The sequence below is a fragment of the Choristoneura fumiferana genome, chromosome 9 (genome assembly GCF_025370935.1).
Source record: "Choristoneura fumiferana chromosome 9, NRCan_CFum_1, whole genome shotgun sequence".
Lineage (NCBI taxonomy): Eukaryota > Metazoa > Arthropoda > Insecta > Lepidoptera > Tortricidae > Choristoneura > Choristoneura fumiferana.
Window position 1 is genome coordinate 17,522,111 of NC_133480.1, and position 25,244 is coordinate 17,547,354.

A 25,244-nucleotide genomic window follows, 5' to 3' on the forward strand; every position below is an offset into this window, starting at 1 on the left:
ATACAAGTTTGAACCTGCAACTTTTTGTTTTTTGCGTGAGTAAACTATTACTGTGTGAATTTAATTGTTTTTTTAGTAAAAATTGTGATTAAAGCATGTAAAGAAAAAAAAACGGTAAAATTCAAACGGCTGTGGTTGTATCTCTTATGTATAAGTTGTATACCATTTTCATGCTGTAGTATGAAGTGTCATTCTTACATTTTCTATTCCTATAGAGAGAACTTAGATATTCGTATTTATTCAGTTGCCCACAATCAACAGAAGACAACACCGCGAAAAAGTCGTTTCCAAATGGCGTGAAAATCCGCAACGTCTACATGTTTCATCGCAAAGGATTAAAATCGGTTCGGGTTCGGTTACGTGGTGCACACTCACCGGGTTCAGCTGAAAACCAGCGCTGCAGCTCTGGTTACAGGGCTACGCATATGCTGAGCTGAGTCCTTTTGGCATCACACTACAGCACAATATCTCTTATTTCCTCTCTTTTCCTATTATGTTTTAACTGTGTTTTTGTTGTGATGTAGTGTGTTTTCTTGTCAATAAATGTTGTGAGTTTGTGTGAGTTTGAGTTGAAAATTACCCCAAAATTCCGTTGATTTCATACTGAAAAACTACCGATAGAACGGGGCTACTTAAGGACTCTGGAGGCATTATTGAAAAAAAAAAAAAAAAAATGTTTTGATCCCCATATTTTTGTCGTGGTAATGGTAGAAAATAAAATCTTCGTCTGGTAACACTACATCTAACGTGAAGTTGAATAGTTGTCGACGGGACGCCGAGGAGCAAAATGGAAACTGTTTAAAAAAATTAACTCTTTTTGCCAACAGGAGAGATGAAGCAGAAATGGAGCCCTTGCTGAGGCCTGAGGGGACAACGGCAGGAAGAGGTGCCGCTTTCTCTCAGCAGACGGAAGAGGCGCGAGAAAGCCATCACATCGTTCAACAGAATTGCGCCTTGCCGCACGCTCCACCTACCTGACGAGCCGCGCCCCCGCTGACGCAGCAGGAGGTGCAGGCGGCGCGTGCGAGGTGGGCCGCCGCGGCAAATGCGGCGGATACTCGCCATGCCAACGCCATACGCATCAGTTTTCTTTTTAAATATGTTTTATTGTCTAAGATGAGCAAAACAACAATATAACAAAAGCCAACAAAATAATACAACTAACTAGATACAAATAATCAGCATCAATTTACATCATAGACAAAAACCTAGCATAAATATTAATATCATGAACTAGATACATTTGGGATATTTTAGATTGCTTTGGATAGGTATTTAACTAAATGTAAAAAACTTCAGCTGCCGGATTTGGTACATCAAGAATTTTAATAGTAGATTGATAACCAAGGGTGGAAAGTGACCCATTTCACCCGAGATATTTCTGGCCAGTAGTTCGAGGGAAAATGGGTAATTCACCCGAGTTAGACACTTTTCTTTTCATTTCGGCTGTGAGGAAAAATACTACAAAAGAGTAATAATAAATTAAATTAACTTTATATCCAACCCCAATCTTTCGCACAATCACGACCAAGGGCTAATATATACAAAACTGCAGGGCTACTACGAAACTCGAAGTTCGTGTCGTGCGGTCCCTCATTGACGTAACCTAATTATCTTTGACTCCGTAGCTGATCGTAAAAATAAAAAATAAATTACTGTAATTTACCCCATGAAAATCTACTCGCTAATTCTTGTATTTGTTTTGTTAACAAAATCTTGCTTAAATATTGGTATGCCTGCTATACCTAAGTGATATTATTATTATTAGATGCGGAGGACAGGAGCAGCACTGGCAGCGCTGGCTGCCAATCCTTTGCTGTTTCTGGCCAAAATCTACCTGCCCTCTGCCTCTGCGCTCTACCGCGCCCTCGGGCTTCAGGAGGAGCCGCGCCGCCAACTCAGCCACGAAGACGTGCAGGCGGCTCGAGCGCGTGGGGCGGCAGCAGTCGCGGGGGCGCGGCGTACGACGGTCTCTGCGGCTCGCGCAGTACCGCGCCGAAACAGGGAGCCTATAGGACAGGAGCAGCACTGGCAGCGCTGGCTGCCAATCCTTTGCTGTTTCTGGCCAAAATCTACCTGCCCTCTGCCTCTGCCGCTCTACCGCGCCCTCGGGCTTCAGGAGGAGCCGCGCCGCCAACTCAGCCACGAAGACGTGCAGGCGGCTCGAGCGCGGTGGGCGGCAGCAGTCGCGGGGGCGCGGCGTACGACGGTATCTGCGGCTCGCGCAGTACCGCGCCGAAACAGGGAGCCTATACGCTATTAATGCGTATGGGCTCCCTGATTGATTATCAATGAATTATACTATCGATTTTTTAAATATGTTTTATTTATCTAACAATAATGAAGAGGCCTTTACTCGGCAGTGGGTGGATGTGGGCTGATTTGAAAGATCATCTAACAATACAATCATATACGTTTCTTTAGAGTAAACAAAATAATGCTAAAGTTTAATCCAAAACTTGGCCAAATATGTAAATCACTTTTAATAGCCATTTTTATATAGTAAAGCCCTGTTTCAGCACGATTGTTGTTTATGATATCAAAATAAGTAGATATTAGCTATGGTGAATGGAAGACCGAATGAACTACTTGTATACAGCTTTCTTATGTCTCAATAAAGTCACTCTTCGTTTAGCAGCAGAACTGTGTGTTTGTCTAAATCTTAATAGATACTAGATTTCTCTCAGGTTATGGGCTACCCATGCTCCGTAAAGTAATTTCAGTGCTAGTCAAGAATTAGATTACTAGTTCGAAAATTGTGTTTTTCGTGTGTAATCTGTGACAGAATAACGAAGATGTCGGCTAATTATGTTGCGAACGTGCCGAAGTTATTGGGCCGTGCCAACTATAGCGAATGGGTTTTCGCAGCAGAGAATTTCCTAGTATTGGAGGGCGTGCAAAAATTCATTGATGAAGAGCCTAACAAAGAGGAAATTGCGGCAGATCAAAAAACCAGAGCGAAGTTGATTTTAACTATCGATTCGTCTTTATTTGTTCATGTCAAAGATGTGAAAACTACGACTCAATTATGGAACAGACTCAAAAATTTATTTGATGATTCCGGCTATGCAAGAAAGATTACGCTACTACGAAATCTTATTTCGATACGACTCGAAAATTGCAGTTCTATGACGGCATACGTGACTCAAGTTGTAGAAAATGGCCAGAAATTGAGCAGAACGGGTTTTAACATCAGTGATGAATGGATTGGCTCGCTTTTATTAGCGGGATTGCCAGAGAAATATTCCCCTATGATCATGGCGATCGAGCATTCAGGGATTTCTATTTCGGCGGACTCCATTAAAACAAAACTTCTTGACATGGAAGAAAAAAATTCAAATTTGAATTTGAACGAGAACGGAACGAATGAAATTGAAAGCGCATTTGCCAGTTCGCATTACCAACATAAGAAGAACAAAATGAAGTCAGTCTATGGCGAAAAGCATGATGGCGGCAATTCGTCAATGTCAAATTCGAAAAATGTCAAATGTTTTCGATGTAAACAAGCCGGGCATTACCGCAATCAGTGTCCTAATGTTGAAAATAGTTCTTCGGCGTTAAAGAAAAGTACGCGAAAACCGTCAAATGCATTCAGTGCTGTGTTTTTGAGTGGCAATTTTAAGAAAAACGACTGGTATGTCGATTCTGGAGCTAGTGCTCACCTGACAGCTAACGAAAGTTGGATTAAAAATGGTTCATATGAGCCGGCCATTCGGGAGATTGTTGTCGCAAACAAGGAAAGCGTTCCTGTGTTGTGCAGTGGTGATGTGCAGATTGCTACAATAGGAAGCAACAGCGAATACGACATCGTTGTTCAAGACGTATTGTGTGTTCCGAATATAACCACAAACTTGTTATCAGTAAGTCAGTTGATTAACAAGGGTAACAAAGTGGAGTTCAATGATGAAAGTTGTAAGATTTTTAACAAGAAGGGAGATCTTGTTGCAACAGCTTCATTGATGAATGGAGTTTACAAGTTGAACATGCCAGAAAATACGACTGTTGCCATGGCCGCGTCTGCTGACACCTGGCATCGCCGCCTGGGGCATGTAAATAGTGCTTATATGAACAAAATGCAGAATGCAGTGGAAGGATTTAACCTACAAGGAAAGGTGGACCATATAAGCAAGGCATCATGCAAGGTATGTTGTGAAGGGAAACAATGTCGCTTGCCTTTTCCCAATGAAGGCAACAGAAGTGATACACTGCTGAATATAGTGCACACTGACATTTGTGGACCCATGGAAGTTGAATCCATCGGGGGATCAAGATACTACCTGTTGTTTGTCGATGATTTCAGTCGTATGGCATTTATATTTTTCATTAAGAATAAGAGTGAAGCTCTGACGTGTTTCAAGGAATTCAAAGCAAAAGTTGAAAACCAGCTTGGCAAGAAGATTAAGATCTTAAGAAGTGACAATGGCCGGGAGTTCTGTAATAACCAGTTTGATGATTATCTGAAAGAGAGTGGAATCATTCATCAGAGGAGTAATAATTACAGTCCTGAACAGAACGGCTTATGCGAAAGGTTGAACAGATCAGTGGTTGAGAAGGCACGATGCTTGCTGTATGATGGTGGTTTAAGCTTGGAATTCTGGGCAGAGGCTGCGAACACTGCGGTCTACCTGCGGAACAGAACTGTGGCAGCAGGATTAAACGGAAAGACACCATATGAAGTGTGGACCAACACCAAGCCAGATCTGAGTCACTTAAGAATCTTCGGTAGTACAGTGATGGTACATGTTGCCAAGGAGAAGAGACACAAATGGGACAAGAAGTCTCGTCAATGTATCTTGTTGGGTTATCCAGAGAATGTCAAAGGATATCGCTTATTTGACCCGGAAACCAGATCTATCTTTATCAGCAGAGATGTGATAATCATGGAGAAGACTAATGACTCCGATTGTGTCATTGAGGTTCAGGAGAAGACAGACTCCAATGGAAATCAGAAAGAAGAGTTGGAGATAAGTCGAGATTCAGTGGGGGATGACTATGAAGACCAGTCCAGTACTCTGGTAGACTCATCAGGAGACCAATTTACTGAATTTGAGACAGCTGACACATCAGAAAACACAAGTACTCCGATAAAGATAAGACCACAGAGAGAAAGACGTCCACCAGAAAGATATGGCGTTACAAATATTTGCATAGCAGACAAGATAGATGATGCTAGCGGGCTATCATTGCAAGAAGCTTTACAAGGACCAGAGAAAGCGCACTGGAAGCAAGCAATGACAGATGAGTTGAAAAGCTTTGAAGAAAATGATGCTTGGGAACTTGTCAGTGTTCCAGATAAGGCTAGCATTGTGAAATGCAAATGGGTACTTAAGAAGAAGTATGATAGTGAAAACCATGTGCGTTACCGAGCAAGGTTAGTGGCCAAGGGCTTTACACAAAAGCTGGGTGTGGACTATGAGGAGACCTTCTCGCCCGTGGTAAGATACACAACTTTAAGACTTTTATTTGCATTGGCTGTGCGATTAGGGTTTGATATCTCACATTTAGATGTAACAACTGCTTTCCTGAACGGTTTTCTTGAGGAAACAATTTACATGCAGATTCCTGAGGGTTTTGTTGTGGTAATACTGATGGCAAGGTGCTTAAGTTGAAGCGTGCCATTTATGGCCTAAAGCAATCCTCAAGGGCATGGTACAGGAGGGTAGATGATTGTTTAGTTCAGAGTGGATATATCAAGTCAAAACTAGAACCCTGTTTGTATGTTAACAGTAGTAATGGTTTGAAGACTATAATAGCTTTATATGTCGATGATTTTTTCTTGTTTTCCAATGATGAGCAGGAAACAAAGCGAATAAAGCAGGAACTTTCTTCTCAGTTCAAGCTAAAAGATCTAGGACAGGTCAAACAGTGCCTAGGTATGAATGTTAACATTGATAAACAGAATAATGTAATAACATTGGATCAGGAAAGTTATATTGATCAATTGTTGCATAGGTTCAATATGACTGAGAGCAAAGTTGCTGAGACTCCTATGGAGGAGAAATTAAATTTAGAAAAAGCTAGCGATTGCAAAAGCGAATTTCCTTATCAGCAGCTGATAGGCAGCCTTATGTATTTGGCAGTATTGACCAGGCCCGACATAATGTATGCTCTGTCTTATATGAGTCAGTTTAATAACTCATATAATGAGCAACATTGGTGCTATGCTAAGAGGATTCTTAGATATTTGAAAAAGACAAAGCATTATTGTTTGAAATATAGTAAAGATGGAAAAGCAGAAATTGAAGGCTTTGTTGATGCTGACTGGGCACATAATGTAGGAGACAGGAGGTCTTATACAGGGTTTAATTTTATGTTGTCTGGAGGTGCTATCTCATGGGAGAGTAAAAAGCAAAAAACAGTTGCATTGTCCAGTACTGAGGCTGAGTACATGGGTATCTCTGAAGCCTGTAAAGAAGCAATTTATTTGAGAAACTTACAATTTGAAATAACTGGTCACATGTATGCTGTTGTTCTGTACAATGACAACCAAAGTGCTCAGAAGTTGCTGGCGAATCCTGTCTTTCATAAGCGGTCTAAGCACATAGATGTGCGTTACCATTTTTGTAGGGAAAGTGTAGCTGACAAGTTAGTTCAGACTTTGTACTTGCCCACAGCAGATATGCCTGCGGATCTGCTGACTAAAAGTCTTAGTGCAACTAAACATTATAGGTTTATGTTTATGTTGGGGCTAGTGCCAAAGTAGTTTAGTTTTTGATAATGCTTGTATATTTTGATATAGTGGGGGTGTTGTTTATGATATCAAAATAAGTAGATATTAGCTATGGTGAATGGAAGACCGAATGAACTACTTGTATACAGCTTTCTTATGTCTCAATAAAGTCACTCTTCGTTTAGCAGCAGAACTGTGTGTTTGTCTAAATCTTAATAGATACTAGATTTCTCTCAACGATGAACAAGAAGTCGAAATTTTGTAAGTCTGACTTAGTGTTGCCGAAAAATCGATAGTTTTAATTGGGAAAAGGCCATATTATTTAAAAAACAAATTATTTCAATGTAGATAGAAGATCAACGTGTAAAACAAAAAAAGAAATATAGTCGAGTTCATAAACTTGTGAGCAAAAATTTGATCAAAAATACCTCTGAACACGACTCTACGCCGTTAACAATAGTGTTCAGATATTTTTGATCAAATTTTTGCTCACAATGTTTATGAACTCGACTGTACGTATAGCGTACCCGCGCGGCCCGTGACGGGTGCAGTCATCGCTTTGAGCGAAAACGAAAATATTTTGTATGGGGGCCTGGCGCATCGCGTTCGCACTCGGACGCGTGGCCGTGAATGGGATAATTATAAAGAAGCATAACTCCTATTTAGCATAATAATGAATACGCATAATTGAACTATGCATAACATTATCAACTGTAACTGTTATAAAACAAATTCGCATAATTTTATCAAGCGAGTGAATTACCTTGGTCAGGGCAAAACCGACTCTGTAAGGTTAGGTTCAACGCTACGCTTCGCTCCCGCCTTAGCCTTCGATGTCAGGTATTTGGTTAAAATAGCCCAATAATAGATATTTTCACATAGTAGTTCACTTTTCTCAGATCTAATTGAGTAATTAAAACAATCTGGACTGTCAAAATAATCATTTTACTGTTAGTAATAATTTTTCACTTAGTGTAACACTTTAAATATACTTATATTGTGTTTGACAAATAAAAGTTAAAATTTTATTAAAACTACCATTTTATGGTTATACTTTTTAATACTTATGCAAAGTAACGTCATGCTAACTAAATTCGTGCCAACTTATCGTTATGCCAATCGACATTAGGTACGCATAATGTAAATGCGCATATTCAGTTATGTTATGCGAATTAATAATTATGCGAAATAACGTTATGCCAATTATTTTATTCGAATTAATATAGACCCCCTGCAATAATGTGTGGTATTCACCAACATTTTCTCTCTTTATTAAATCGTGAACCCAATATCTTTTCTTCTTTCTTTTTGTTTTCTTTGTGATATGATATTCATTTAAAAATAACAAAGCTAAATGGTCTTCAAATTCACTCTCGGAATCGGAAAACATTGTACATTAGTGCACCTGGAGAACTAACAACAGCGTCTGATGTCAATACACGTCGTACTTAAACATGGGACAAGTGTGCACACAATCTCTCCCACGTTGCATTGCATACCTACGTTGCGTACGTGGGATAAGTGTGTCCCTACCGAAAAGATTTCGATGAATATGAGTGAAAAATCGATCTGGCTAGGTTTCATTACCCAAGAAAATTCCCATTTTGTAAATTCACCCGGTCGGATCTCGGTATCCTCGGTACTATCACTCTTTCACGGCTAAGGCTTCGAGAGCAAAAGCTATGCGCACACACTACATTTTGTAAAAGTATAGAACAAAAGAATCCGGCTGGTAGAAAGGCAATTATAGTGTTACATACATACAATAGTCCAGCAAGGCTGATTGTTATTCTGTTGGATTAAATACAGATTTACTACTATAAATAATGTTTTTTGTTTGTCTCGATCTACAACCCTAAATCCCGATTTGTTTACCTTATGTACCGATTTAAAACGAATAGATGATAAAGTAATTATCGTTTATTCTAATCATTATAAATTGGTGTTTAACATTTTCGTTGCAACTCATTAGACAGTAAAGATAGAAAAAAAACTAGTTAGGTGATTATCTAGCAATTAAGTAATGACGCATCATAAAGATCAGGTTTAAGCAGGAATGTCGAAATAATAATTAAGGTATGTTTTAACGGGGCCGCTAAACGAATATCATTTGTGATACTGAGCTCAAAGCTTACACATACTCTACTCGATTGCCTACCAAATATAATCTAAAATGTCTTTCGTGTCAAACATGTCTAATTCAACCAACATGTCTTGCACCGTTAGTGAAAACTCGATGGATTCTGCATATGAAATTGTAAGTTGTACTGTGCTATATTAACTGACAAACCCTTTTTTATTAATACTTTAATTTGTAAGGACGGTGTTACTGCAAGATTTTTCTCATTAACCTCTACTACTATATTTCCTTGGACCAAGTTTTGAAATTTGTCTTTTCTTAGTGAAGTTAATTGTAGTTGCACTAAAATTTCCTTGGAAAACTTGATCAAGACAATGTCCAGTAAGTCCAAATATCTAGTGCTCAACAATGTCCCTCTTTTGACGCCACTGCTTTTTAAGACACGCTGTTGTTCATCGCATTACTTTGAAAACTAGATCTTGGTGTGACGTGTGTCCGAGTGTTAGATTTATATCTACAGTACTGATGTAGTCGTAGAGAGTATGAAGTAGTTGTTACTGGGATCAAATTGGTAATATACAGAAGTAGTAACAAGTATTTATTACTCCCTATCTACCGTGACACCCCCGAGTCCCTCACACCGCATTGCAACTTTGACATTGACACCCATATCCTAGTTATTTTCCATGCGTTCATTAGAATTCATATTTGTCTTGGCAGGTTCTCCGTTGGTTGGAGTATAATGAAAAATACTTGCGCTTGCCGCCTCCAGGACCATCGGGGAAACATGTAAAACTATATCCAGCGAAGCCAGAACTAATATTCCCGCCAAAGGTATACCGCTGCAGAAGAAGGGTCGCACCCATGAAAAAACTGGAGAAACCCTCATATACCCAAATAATGACACAACAAAGGCTGCGTGTATTTCAAATAATGAAAAACGTAAATCAAGATGTTTCTTTCTCAACCTTTTAGAAACTGTGGATAAAGCAAACAATTTTACAACAATAAGGCCTCAGGATAAGTTTACTATGCTTTTTCGTTCCAACATGGACCGTTTATGAAGTGTAACGATACGTAAACTAAATGTGTTATCGTTGGCGATACTGCAATACCACACGTAACTAGCATTTTCCATAAGGTATTGCAGTATCACCGACGTTATGAACTTCTGTCATGAAGTGCCCACCACTGGTTTTTCCCAAGTTTTGGTTCAGATTTTTGATTGTAAAGACGTAGTCTAAATTTAATCTTTTATTATGTAGTAGGTATAAAAGAAGCGAAGCTGTTTGGTTTTGATGATGGTATGGTGCTGCTGTACCACACTCTGACTGACAGACTGACGTGACAACTATTTAATAGTTATTAATTTATCAGTTTACTATTTACAGTTATATTATGATAAGTTAAATGTACATATTATAGTGCTTTAGAAGTAATTTGTAGTAGGTATAATAAGCAATTAATAAATTAATAAATCAAGTACTCTTACTTTTGTTTTTATTATAAATATTATTTGTAATGAACTCATTAACCTATTGACATTCAGTATTACTGGAAATTGATAGTTAAAAAAGAATCTAACATATTCTATCATTTGACGACCGGATGGCTAAGTGGTTAGAGAACCTGACTACGAAACTTGAGGTCCCGGGTTCGATTCCCGGCCGGGGCAGAAATTTGTCTGAATAATACGAATGTTTGTTCTCGGGTCTTGGATGTTTAATATGTATTTAAGTATGTATTTATCTATATAAGTATGTTGATTTTAGTTTAATTATTTCTAGGTCTTACTTGAACATAAAGGACATTCAATAAAAGTAGACTATACTGACTACATTTTTTTTTCTCCATTACTTTTTTATTTATAAGTTTAGTTTGTATGTAGTTTTAGTTACCTTTATTCTACGAACAAATAGTAAGTCAGGAATTGTAAAACATTGAAATTAAACCCGTGAAATACTTGCTATTGAGTAGTACCTAATTCCGGTGGTCAGCTGTGGTCTTCACTTGTCTTTATCATTAGTTCCACTTCATCAAATGATGATGTTCAAGAGCAAATGCACGAGTTACTAATAAATATATCCAAATTACCATAGGTGTCCCTACAATATTTAAAGAGTTCCCTCGATTTCCTTAGGATCCAGTCATCAGATCCTGATTTTGTGCCTATGGGATGGGACTTAATTAGAGGTATTCAGATACAAACGAAAAAAATATTTTTCTCAATTCATAAGTCGCTTCGGCTTTAGGTATGGCCACTTTTTGTGTGGGTTTTGTGCTGAGTTACGCTTCCTGACTTACGAGGGCAGTCCCAGAAGTACCCGACCTGACACACTTAGAGGTTTTTATTTTGAGTAAATACTTTTTTTAAAATAATGCACTTTATAAAGTTTAAATTTTAAATTCGAACACGTAGCGTCGTTTGTATTTTGTTTAGTAGCCATCAATAGTGGACGCTATGAAAAATTTTCAGACATGGAGAAAATTGGCCATCGTTATGTGATACAATACTTTCATTTGAAAGGTTTTAGTCGAACTAGTATTAAAACCGAGCTAGATTCTACTTTGGGGGACTCTGCTCCATCGTTTACAACAGTAAAATATTGGGTGGCAGTTTAAACGAGGTCGTTCTAGTTGCGAAGATGAACATCGATATGGTCGACCAAATGAACTGACTACGCCAGATACAGTAAAAAAAAACCACAAAATGGTAATAGATGACCTTCGATTGAAAGTACGCGAGCTAGCAGACATGGCAGGGATTTCAAAAAGTGCTGTACACCGCATATTAACTGAAAATTAGGATATGAAAAAGATGTGTGCAGAAGGTGGGTGCCGCGATTGCTCACAGACGAACAAAAACTATGTCGCGAAGATATTTCGACCGAGTGTTTTGCAAAATTTCACAACAATAAAGCGGAGTTTTTGCGGCGTTTTATCACTATGGATGAAACGTGGGAGCATTATTTCACACCAGATACGAAAGAACAGTCGAAGCAATGGACTCGAAGAGGAGAACCGGCCCCAGAGAAGGCAAAAACAGTTCCATCAGCAGGAAAGGTCATGGCCTCCGTTTTTTGGACCGTAGGATAATCTTCATAGATTATCTTCAGAAAGGAAATACTATCAATGGCGAATATAATGCTAACCTTTTGCATCAATTAAGTGAAAAAATCTGTCAAAAACGACCGCATGTGGCGAAAAAAAAATTTGTTTCAGCAAGACAATGACCAAAATCCGCGAGTTTAGTTCGAATTACTTCCTCATGCACCCTATTCGCCAGATTTGGCCCGTTCCGATCATTTTTTGTTTCCAAATTAAAAAAAATGGCTTGGTGGTAAAAGATTTGCCAGCAATGATTAAGTGGAGGCTGCGGTTGATGGGTATTTTGACGAGCTCGACAAATCTCACTACAAACAAGGTGGGTGTACAGTCAAGGGCAAAGATATGTATACACCACAGAGTGGCAAAAAGCGTAGTCATCTAAATGGTCATCAATTTGGGAACATGAAAATGGACATAAATTAGTATACACAATTTGAGAGATAACTATGTATACAACAATTTGCAATAATATATCCTCATTAATTAAACCATAAACTTAGAAACACCATAAAGTGCATAAATATGTATACACTATTAACCATAATTATATATCCAACATGATAATCAAAATTATGTACTTAAACAAAAAAAACTCCATAAACACAACTCTATTGTCAGCGGCATATGAACGCATTTGCATAATATCGAACTCCATAATCTTGATGTATTCAATCAGTCACTTGAAGTTTCAAGTCGTATACCAATTGCTATTCCAAACTCTTTGGCAGAGGATTACTCTATTTAAAATAATGTCACTTTAGGATTTTTAATTCCGTTTGGTTTGTTTTGTTTACATATTACTGAGACTTTGGTATGCATCTATTGGACATTAGTGGTTTTTGAATGTTATAAAAAATGTAAATGGGAATTCCTTTCGAGGAAATAAATGCCTTTATTTTTGCCCGACTACGGCAGAACCGAAAGGTTGTTGGTGGATGCTTGTTTTTAATTTTAGTTATGGTCTATAATTCTATACAGGGTGGAAAGTTAAAACGGGGTAGTAAGGACAGCCTAGACCCCTTGCCGCCACGCAAAAATGGCTTTAGGATTTCATTCCTAACTTTTTAAATGATGACAATCTACATTCACAGAATTCATCAATTTTGACGATTTTTTTAATGCCATTCGATCCCATTCCTATTAAGGATCAAAATGCTTTTTGGGACCGACTAAGGTTCTACTAGATCGCCCAGAAATCGTATTTGTAAAAGGTTCATATTGTGTGTGATATAAGTTGCGGGTTTTGTTGTAGAATCTCTTGTCTGCAGTTCTTTTTTGCAAAATACCTCTTTTGATGAACTGAAGTTAATTCACCACCAAAGAGTTATAAACACAAATGAAAATTGAGTTTATCGTTAAACATTCAAGCTGTCAAGTGCATGATGTCACGTCATTCAAACAAATAGTAATACGACAATCCTTCATTTCTAAGTGGCCAGTCACTTAATTCTGAAGAGTCTTCTTTTACGTAGGTAAGACAATCATTTTCATTGATAATATCGGCTCATATTGATTACTGGTCTTTAAATAATGTTTCCTGACACTAAAATATTTTGAAAATAGAATTTTCATGATTGACGGACATTCGGTTGTGGGTTAGTGTGTTTGGTTAATAGTAAAATTATCTTAAAAAATGTACCGCATAAGTAACCATACTAAACACAGAATTGTTGCTTTATGTGAAGACGGCATTTCTGTATCCGATATAGCCGATGAATTGGGTGTCTCAGTAAGTATTTTTTTAAAGCATTTTAGAATTCCAGATCGCATACATTATCGATGCACATATCAGCGATGATTGTTTGGTTTTCTTTGTCAGTTATGAATTACAATTTATTTTTCAGAGAAAAACTGTCTACTTGTGGAAGCAGAGATGGGCAGACGAGGGTGATATAACAAAGCACGTATCTTTTGGACGTCCCAAAAAAACGACATTACAACAAGATCAGCAGTTGATTGAAGATGTCCGGTATCGCAGATTCGTGAATACTTACGAGCACTTACGCTGCCCAGCCTAATGTGTCATCTCATACTATCAGACGTCGATTACACGATGCTGGGCTGCATCACAGAGTGCCTGCCAAAAAGCCACTTCTAACAGACAGACACAAAACAATGAGGTTCAATTTTGCCCAAAGGTATTTGGACTACGATTTTAATGGCGTTTTGTTTCTCGATGAAAAGGTGTTCACGTCTGCAACAGATGGCCGACTTAGTTTATGGCGTGTCAACCATAGCCGATATTCAGACGGCAATGTACTCCCCAACCGCAGGAGTGGCCGTATTTCTGTCGGATATTGGGGTTGGATGGGTGCGAGTGGACCAGGCGAACTTGTTGAAATATCGGGTCGGTTAAACAGTCTGGCTTATAAAGACATTTTAGAACAAGTACTAGTTCCAACAGCTAATTTAGTTTACGGACACAGGCCGATTCACTTTGTTCAGGATAATTCCTCAATACACAACGCCAGAATTGTACAAAGCTGGATTGAGAACCAAACAGATCTTCACTTAATCAGGATGCCACCTAAAAGTCCGGACATCAATCCCATCGAGAATCTTTGGGGATTGATGGTCCAAAGCTGGGATTCTTCGATGGTGAGAACAACCCAAAACTTGAAGGATCACGTTCTCGATGTTTGGGACTCGTTTAGAGGTACAGAAGTATGCTCAAAAATGGTTGGATCAATGAGAAGCAGGCTTCAAGCGGTTATTGACGCTGATGGAGGCTATATTCGTTATTAAGTTAGGTGTATTAGAATTTTGTATGTATTACGAAATGTATTTTAAGTTGAGTCTGGTGGATGGTTGAAAAGGAAGTTCAAAGTTTAATTTAAGTGGAACACAATGTTTTATTACTATTATTAAAAACGCTTAAAGATCCAATGATGTTTTACTTAATTTCTAAATCAAGCTTTTTTTCACTTCTAACCCCTGGAACGCCTCTGTTAAAAATGCGGTACTTGAACAGTGACCTTAAATTTGAAACGTAAAGTTCAAATTAAATGTTTCGTGACGGATCCGGGACAAGGCGTTGCAGGGGTTAACAGTCTATTGGAGGCTTCATTATTGCAAAATCTGTTAAACACGAAATGCTTATAACGTCGTGCGTGACAGGTCAAAACATGAGACAAACATATGCAATGACAAGTCTGCACTGTTTTCGTGAATTGTCAAAACAATCTTATTCAAATTTGTGTCGTGTAACAAGGACATAAAGTTGCTTTTCGCAGATTTATATTTTGTATACTTATTTTGTAGCAGATACCGAATCTATATTTAGTGACATAAGTATGACTACAATATTTTGCGTCTTTTGCAGAATACGAATTATGTCATTTTAATCGTATACAAGTTTTTGTACTTGCCGTATACATATTTATGGGTTCATTGACGTTTGCATATTTTTGAGCATTTGATTAAGTACATATCTTTTTAACTGTATATGACTACTTATTTTCTTTCACATTACTTGCATATATATCTTTGCCCTTGACTGTACGGGGTAGCCGATTAAATCTAGCACCGAGGCATTCCATCTGTGTCCTCAAACCTGTAGTGGTTAGAGTACTAAGTTCGCCGCCCTACGCTAGGTGCCTTCTTACTCGACCCATGATTTCACAGTTCCCCCATTCTGGCAGGAACTACCATTCCCTTGACGCTATTCCACCCTCGGTATGACGTGAAGTCACCGAGTACCCAATTCCATTCTTAAATTATTAATATTTTACTTCCAAACGCTGCCGTGTCACTTGTAAACTGATATTGGTGAGAAATTCAAATTAACCGTTCTACACTAGAAAATTAATACTACCAGAACTGATTTTTCCTTTTTACTTATTTCCATTTTAAAATACAAGGTGTCACAACCAGTGGTAAAGTTATACAGCTATTTAAATAACGCCCCTTCCTTTCATATGTAAATGTTTAATTTCCAAATTTAGACCTAAAATAAGAATATTCTGGTTTTAACTTTAAGTAACGCTGTAGGTAGGTATTGTGGTTTCGGAGGTAACCAACTATACATAACCTGGGTATAGCCTGGGTGGGACACCGTGGGATGCTTATACCTTTAAGCGTGTAACGACATTTTCTGTTCCTTTCCTACCTGTGCGAAAGTGTGTGAGAGGGAGAATATTATTATTCGTACGCAAATCGTTTCTTGTCCGTCAAATATTCCAGCGGTAAATTCTTTAAGGGGACCCATGTTGCTTGTTTTATAACTATCGAAGTGTTAACTTTACTAATCTCCAAGCAGTAAATTAACAAAAACACAAACTCAATATTGTCGCCTGGTAGGATTTGAACTCGCGACATACGATTCTGTCGGCTCATTTACAGACCACTCGACCATAGAACTGTTATCTGCAGCTACGAAAATTGGATCTATAACTCTGGTCACCTTATTAAAATTAATCGGTAAGTCACGTTTTACGAAACTTAAAGAGGGTAGACAGAAGATCTTCAAACTACCAGGCTGATTTTATTACAAAAACTTTGCTACTTGTTCGGCTGCTTTCGGCTTTTCGTTCGATTGTCTCTTTCAACTTGAATCTTCTAACTATCGAAATTGTTCTTTAAAATGAGTTCTCATCGCAATGTCGAAATGATAAAAAGGTGTGAAATCATTAATTTATACAAAGAAGGAAAAAATATGTCGGAAATTTCTAGAGAAACTGGAGTTAATGTGAGTTTTTTTTTACGTTCATCCTACCATTTTTTTTTACAAATATTATATCTACAATACATTATTTCATATTTATTTATATTGTTACAGAGAAAAACAGTTATATTATGGGTACGACGTTATCAAGACGAAGGATCTTTGCTGCATCGTCAAAGATCGGGCAGACCACGACTCATTGATACGCCGCAGCGCCAAGCTATGATCAGGGAATAAGGAGAAAATGGATTTAAACCGGTAATCGACTATGCCAGTTTATTCAACACAAGTGTTGATACAGTCCGTCGTGCTCTTCATAGTGAAGGCCTGCATCATCGTAGACATGCTGTGAAACCCTTGCTGACGGAACGTCACAAAACGGCAAGACTAGCATTCGCTTTGGAGCACTTAGATGACGATTGGAGCAATGTCATCTTTACTGACGAGAAGACGTTTAAATCCAGCCAACATGGACGACTAAGTTTGTGGCGTCGAAATAATACGCGATACGACAGTGACCACGAAGTGCCCAACATGGAATCTGGTCGTATAACCGTTAACATGTGGGGATGGATGAGCGCTGCTGACCCAGGAGAACTTGTCAGAATACCCAGTCGAGCGAATGGTGCTAATTGTGCCAATTTGCTACATGAGACCATGTTGCCCACTGTTAGAAATGTCTATCCAGAAGAAGAAGTGCCGTGCATAACGTTCGTGCAAGATAACTGCCCAATACACCGGTCGCGTATTGTGCAGCACTGGTTTCATCAACATGAAAATAATATTAAAGTCGTTCCTTGGCCAGCAAGATCACCGGATTTAAATCCCATTGAAAATTTATGGGGTGTTATTGTCCAACGTTGGGATAACCAAAATGAGCGAACGCCGGAAACGTTAGAAGCACACTGTGTAAACATATGGGACAGTATTCGCGGGTCTTATCTTTGTGAAAATCTTGTTGCATCGAACGCATCGCATCAGCGAACGGGAAGAAAGCACAACAAGTACTGGAATACACCGAACAACTAAGTTCATCATCAACCTAGCCTATATACTACGTCGCACTGCTGGGCACAGGCCTCCTCTCAGAGGAAGAGAGCTTGGGCCGTAGTTCCCATAATTATAATTATACTCTTATTAGTATGTGTTTACGCAAAACGTAACATAGTATGTCGGGTCGTGTAGAAGTCACTTTATGGAAATGTGTGATAGACCCTTAAATAATTTTTTATTGTTTTTGACAGCTTATGTATGTCTATGGACCGGTCAGTCATTAGGCAGTCATTCAAAGTCAGTGAGAGACGTTGCACGTCAATAACGATCTCGGGGTCAGAGCGAAGCTCTCAGTGTCAATTTGTGTCATTTAAGTAATCTAAGGTCATCTCAATTATATTTGTAGACTTAAGCATTTGTACGGTGTCAGTAACGCGAAAAAATAGTGGTGAACGTAATAGCCGTTTAATTTCATCGACATAACCTCAACCCTTCACAAGAAACCGGCGGCAGCTGGCCACAGGAGGCGGCAGCTGTCCAGACCGATCCCAGGGGCTCGGGAGAGGGTCTGCCTTCACACCGGCAACAACATCATTCAGCGACGACCAAGGCGCGGCCTGCCCATCGAACCCGCGAGGCCAGCGGTTTGATCTAAGTATTAAACGTAACCGACGCGGGGTGCGCCCGCACATCAAATCAAATCAACCCCCCGGCAGTTCTCAGGGCGAGAATTGTCAACAGTATGAAAAGAGTTGTTAATCTCTTGTTATAGAACAATAACTAATACAAATAAATCAAATGGGCATGTTTAATTTCAGAAACGGAACACGCCGCGCCGCGCCACCATAGTATTCTAATGTTAGTTTTAACTATAGTTAAGTTAAGCTTTAAATGTCTAAAACTTTCGTGATTTTCACTCAGTCAAAATACCATAAGTTAAGCTTTAGTTTCAATAGAATAGAATTTATAGTTAATTTGTTTAGATATAAATAGTATAGTATTTATTAATATATAGCTTTAGTTAGTTTAGCAAGTGGTAAGTTTAGTTATTACGTTTAAAATATTATTAAATAAAGTTTTTATTTTCAAATATGTTTTATTTTTAACTAGCTTACTTACTTACTTAAACATAAAAATAATATTTAAAGATTTAAACCTTATCTAACAAGTTATTCACCTCTAGGGTTATTATCAGTCGCTACTGAGGTGGTTCACGTAGTTCGTCCCGCATATTCTCTTATAAATAGATAGAAAAAAAAAGAATAATCTCAGAATCAAATTTTAAAAGATCAAGTCCACATGTTTTAGAAAGTTACCCGTGGCCCTAAGAATTCCAAGTAAAGCCAAAAGTTTAGTTTTAACAAAAAGTTTTAAAGGCAATTTAGACACAGAAATTCGACCCTTTCCAAAAGGGCAAGCAATCAAGTACAAATAGACATATTCAACTCTTAAGGAACAAGTGTAAACAAAGGCCCTTATGCAATCTTTCGTAGAATAGCAACAAATAATGACTTCCTCTTGTCAAACGAGACGTGATAAATGACCGCAAGGCATAGTGACTAAAAATCAAACATCATAGAATTTAAGGGTGGGGTTACGCCCAAAAGTATACTTAACAGCCAATCACAGAGACGACGAATGTCATCCGCAAACGGGATGAACGGATTACTCGAGAGAAAATTTAAAAATTTCAGAAAGCCGCCTACAGCACTGGAGGGGTTTGTTTCCTAGACAAGAGAGTAGGGAAGATCGCAGGAGAGGAGAAAGGGGATTCGATCTCGAGAGCTCTCGAGGAATGGTGCTGGAGAGAAATCGTACAGTGATACCTAATTGTGTTGTTCTTGATTTTCTAAAAATCAATCGTGCCAGCTAGGGTTTTGTTTCAATCCTGAAAGTCTATAAAATAGCTAGGAGTGGTTAAGTCGAGGTGAACTGGAAGTTCGGTAAAGTACCAAATTTTATAAATATATTTTCTTTAACAAACACGATCGGCCAAGACTCGATATTTCCTTTCAAGTCATTACCAATTCGAAAGATGAGTTCAACGGAGACATTATGCCTGTGTGATAACAAAGTCCAAAAGGACTTGTAAAGAAATGGAATGTATATATGCATTGTGCATTGATTTTAATTACGATATTTATCATATGTGTGAAGTTATGGCCCGGGCGATATCGCCGTAGAAATTACTGGCCGGGTGGCCATACAATTGAGGCCTCTTCAGGAGCTAGAAATGGTCAGGTACGGTAAAAAAGGGTACCTATGGCCTATCGTGTTTGAGTTTGTGGTAGGGATGTAAAATGCTAAACTATAAAAATACGTACATAGATACTTAATTTTGTGAAGTGATTATGGAGCCTTGTGAAAGTCCTTGATTTGATCGTTAAAATTCCGAATTATTTTGGGATGTTTTGTTAAAGCCTTAGACGTATTAACGTTATTATTTTTTTATGACATACTTTGGAATAGATTCCTTAGTTGACTATTTAGATACCACAAACCTTGTCGTATTAACTAACGAACGATTTAGATTTGACTATGCCAATAAAGACAATGGTCCATACTATTTTGTTATATTGTAGAGTATGATTTATCTTTTCTTTTCTTGTGTATATTTTGTTCTTTGTCTAAGTTCCTTATACATGTGTGTGTGTACCCTAGTATAGAGACAGCCAGAAGAGTTTTTCATTTGGACATTCGTTTTCCCTTCTACTTTAGCTTGGCTTAGGAACTGAATGTCTGGCCTGCCATTGTGTCGTATAAGACCAATGAAGGTTTAATTAATCGAACAGTTTCGTTTTGGTCTTTCATCTCTTCCCAAGTGTTTTGGGTTTATTAATGATTTTAATAAAAATATATAAACTATAATTTATTTTGTTTGGTATACGTATTTAAATTCCTTTTCCCTTTCGGAATGAATTAATAATGGAGGTCCATAACTTATTTCTAGTAAAGTGATTTCACAGAGTAACCTTTTGTTGAGAGACCAAGGTAGTATTTACTTCGTGCCTAAGTAGCATCCATTATTGAATTTTTCCCTAAACACACTCAATCATTAGTCCCGTTATGTCGAGGAGAGTTCTGACATTTCCTATATACGTCAGTGAGATTGAATCACGCTAATACAAATAAATTCAAAGGGAATACAAGTGTGTTCACAACCTGGTCACTAATGAGAGAATAGGCCTCTTCAAGGCAGAATTGAGTAAGTGCTCGATGCTATACCTTTTGAGTGGTGGCTAAGAGTGCAATGCCTAACGAGATATTATTTGAGAGTCGAAGAGTTGAGTATATTAACGAAGTCAGGCAGTAGCCGACATCTATCATGAACGTGAATTTGGAATCTACGACGTGTACGAGAGGACCCCCGATAAGTATAAAATTCTTTCTACCTCAAGAGGATGGGGTCACTTGGGCTGGGGGTGCCTAGGCGGGGGAAGGCAAGTGGGGTGGTACTAAGCTTTCGCCATCCGATATCATTAGTAAAGGTGTTTCTTAGCCTTTTTTTACAGCATGTCTTTTCTTGGTAATTTGTGCTCCATCTAGCCCGATCTAGCCCTTTTTACCCGACTGCGAAGAAGGAGGGTTATTAGCTTCTCCAACTGCCCCCATTACTAAAACTAAGGTGGCAACACTGGATGTAAGTAAGCTTTTTTAATTGTATTTGGACCTGTTTGCTTAGGTACCATCCAACTCACTTTGAAGAATTGTTTAAAATATTGTTTTTTGCATTGTTATAGCTGCCTGAAGAAAACACATTTAAGTACCATTATTATCCAGAGAATCACGATGAACCCATCGATGACGACGAAGGAACATTAGCTTTCAAAGTAAAGAGGGCAATCGCCAACAACAAGAGACCTAATAACAGTATTCACGGATTCTTTGAAAAACGCAAGATAAAGAAGATTCCCAAAAACTCTTCAACTGTTAGCCAAGCCACTGCAGATGGTGTTGCTTTTATCAAAGCAAACCAAGACGAAGGAGCTTACACATCACACCTCATTAAAATCGAGCTGTATGAGCTGTAGCCAATATTAAGAACATTCCCGCGGCAAAACAATGGAAACGAGCAGAAGTGCGTGTTAAATATTACGCCCACTCCGAAGAAGATGAATACGTTCAACAGACCAGCAGGGAACGTGTCGTGCGGTCCCTCTCGCTCTCCTAATAAATAGTATAAGTGTCAGAGGGACCGCACAACTTCGACACGAACTTCGAGTTTCGTAGTAGCGCTGCAGAGACGTGATCTACAACATCACTAAGCAGTTGGCAGCTAAAAGTGATTGTGTTAATTTCGTTTTAGACAATTAAAAATAAATTCTATTTAATTTCTTTCGGTCACCTGCATAACTTCTGACTATCCTTTTCTTGTGAAACACTCTCATTGTTTCGTTTGTGGAGGCAAAGTAATAAACGTAAAACCTTTTTTTCTTATACTCAGTCCGCCGATATTTCATTCACTTCGAACAGCAACTCTACCAACTAGTTGAAGATCAGGACTTGTAGGAGCTGTGCGAGAAAGTCGAGCAAGAATATTTGAAAACTTAACACGTTAACCGCCATAGAAGAACGGTAAAAATTTACATAATTTTTTTTTTGGTGTTCCTTGATGTAGTTTAATAAAATATGGATTTATGTCTAACTTAGGCTACAATCCCATGTATGGTTTATGAAATAATCCCATAAAACCCCATGAGGTCACCGGCGGTACCCTACGCGGCGCTATGATGTAGAAAATTGCAATTACGTTATTTTGGCGCCAGATAGGTCGCACCTCCGGTCACGCGCTTTCGCAGTTAAATACTTGCGAAGAGCGGGATGCAAGTCATTCTGTTTTAAACCCAACCACGGGGAAGTAAAGGAGGGTTTTTTTTTGTATTCGTGTGTTCGTTTCCTACGAAATAATTCCAAAATCCTCATTAGGTCGCCGGTGGCCTACGCGGCGCTGCGGTGTAGAAATTTGAATTTACGTTGTTTTAGCGCCAGATAGGTCAGACCTCCGGTCACCCGCCCCCGCAGTCGATCACTTGCGCTCGCGCGGGCCGCACGTCTGTGTTTTCATTTTGCATTCGCATTGTCGTCCTACGTGATGGATTCTGACGGTTTTGATATAGATTTAGTCATAGCACAAGAAGATCTGCATGGCATTGACTTATTGGAAGCCAGTATTTTCCATGAGATCGAAAAGAAATGTTCGGCAGAAAAATGCGAAGAGAAAAGTAAAGACCAATTCTTAACTTTAGAAGATATGCATGACATTGACTTATTGGAAGCCAGTATTTTCCATGAGATCGAAAAAAGATGTTCGGAAGAAAAATGCGACGAGGAAAGTTTAGACCAAATCATTGAATTTTTTAATTATGATAAATAATGTTTGTATTCATATTCACATCCATATTTGTTGTAATTCTGCTGACATTACCAATTTTTTTCTGTAGTATAACCATTTTGACACTGAATGTAACATTAGACTTCTAGATAAATATTCATAGCCTTAGAATGAGTCAATAAATATTCGATATTTGTATGTTGCATGTGCAGCAGAATATGCCTGGACATCAAACTGTATACCGATAACATCCATATTATGTAACCATATTCTATGCAAATAAATAAATTATTATTATTATTCGTCCACCGAAACGACGTGCACGAGTTGTTATTGACAGTGACTCGGAAAGTGACAAAGATTCTGTTGAAGACATGTTCGAAGTAAAATGGATGAACTTCGGGATATCTCGATTCAAAGGTGGTCAGAGCCAAGAGGTTACCAACCACCTGTAATCTCGTTTACGGAACCTACAGGTTTGAATTTTATATACCTACTAGCGACCCGCCTCGGCCTTTGTACAATTTATTATGTAATTTATTATTGAGAGAATAAATAATCTCATCTAATCTTTGGACGAATTATTGTCATTTTTTTTTCAAAATCGCAAACCAAGTTTCGGGCTAATAACAGAGTTTAGCGCATGGAATTCGGCTATTGTTAAAAGTACCCTGAATATGTCCACCGTGAAAGTCCTTTCAATTATCGCGCGACCCAACATCCGAATGTTACCTAAAGTTTTTTTAGGGATGGAAGAACCGTTTGCAAGTCAGCTTCGTCACAGTCCACCTGGAAAATATTTTAGTTTAGTAGTCCCAGATAAGATCTTTGAAGATATTGCCATACAGACAAATTTATTTGCCGAACAAGCTGGCCAAAGTTCCAAACCTTCATCACGCTCACATTCATGGAAACCAACGACGACTAACGAAATAAAACAAGTTTTTGGATTAATCCTATGGGCCTCGTCAAACTTCCAAAAATAACAGATTATTGGAGTAAAGATAAAATCTTTGGACAAAAGTTCCCTGGAACTGTAATGAGCCGAAACAGGTTCGAGTTGATATTAAAAAAATTACACTATGTAAATAAATGTAGTATAATAAACTAAGTATTAAGCTGCGTAAAGTATTTAAAACGAATAGTTATGTTGCACTTAAAACTTAAAAGCCAAATCACCGCATCCACGAACAATTTCGCGGAAAACTGGAGATTTTTCTATGTAAATCTAACAATTGTCAATGTAAACGAAAACCACTGTGCGCACGTGTACTACAGCGCCACACCGGTCACATGCATACACGAAATCTATGGAATAAGAGTCCTATGGCTCGCGAAATAGGTTTGAAAACCGGTCGGTCCTGAGGTCACACACAGATGACCTACAATACAAGGCGCTTAAATATATGGCAGGGTCAGGTCACCGGTGACCTACGTGGCGATGAACGTGTTGTTACTATTTTTTGTGATTATTGTACTATTTTTTATGTTTGGACAGCATTGACAAGACGAGCATCGCGTTGAAACTTGTTTGACGTTAGTGACAATAGGAAGGGGTGGAACCCTTGGTATAAAATTGAACCCCTTGCCACTTCAACCATTGTGACCGTGCTGGCGATTGCATTTTACGAATTTCATTTAAAATGTATTTCAATTTGTACTTATCGCTAAACGAAGTTGCAAGTTTAGACAAATCTCCAATTTTTAGTAAATTCCATCGTTACATTCGAATGTGCTTTTTAAACAAAGTTTAACCGGTAATATGGTTGTAGGATCCGGATTTTATTCCATATTTTACACCATGCAATGGACACAATTATAGCATGGAAAAATATGAGGCATCTGATGTAATTGTTATATTAATGATTAATTTATTTTTTACAGATTTTTGCAAGCTGAACCGAAGAGACTCCAGTTAAGGCAAAGAAAATACGCCCTAACCCACCAGCCAGCTTCGCATCTAAGTACGTCAACCGCATCGTCTTCAAATCAAAATGTGAGTACAGAAATTAATGATAATATTGAATGTTCTGTGTGCCATGTGTCAGTATCGCGAAAATATAAAAGTAATACAAAAATAATGTATTAAGTGTCAGCAGACAATTTAAAAATATTCAGATAACTGAAAGCGCGTTTGGGAATAGGGTTACGTACAAAATTGTATCCGATTCAATTGCTAACCAACACCAGAGCACTTTGTAATAAAGGTAAATTTTATACTTCATGCCAAGTTTACACAACAAAGTAAGCAATTAAATAATACATTCGATTTTAAAACGTTTAATTATGTTGTTTGCAAAGGTGATTATAAAGACTACATATTTTCATTACTTGCAAACGAAATAATAAATAAATACCAATTTCGGAAAAAAAAGGAAGCGGGTGGTGTCTAACAAAA

General features: G+C 38.2%; 1 protein-coding gene and 1 long non-coding RNA gene across 2 annotated transcripts in view; both read left to right on the forward strand.

Moving 5' to 3' along the window:
- The window catches only part of LOC141431531 (double C2-like domain-containing protein beta), a 35,409-nt gene that overhangs the window by 6,002 nt on the left and 4,163 nt on the right, over nucleotides 1–25,244 (forward strand). The gene's annotated exons all lie outside the window — the stretch shown is intronic.
- LOC141430889 (uncharacterized) lies at nucleotides 7,141–10,241 on the forward strand. Its single transcript, XR_012451675.1, has 2 exons — nucleotides 7,141–8,927; nucleotides 9,471–10,241. It is a non-coding gene; the product is annotated as an uncharacterized lncRNA (long non-coding RNA).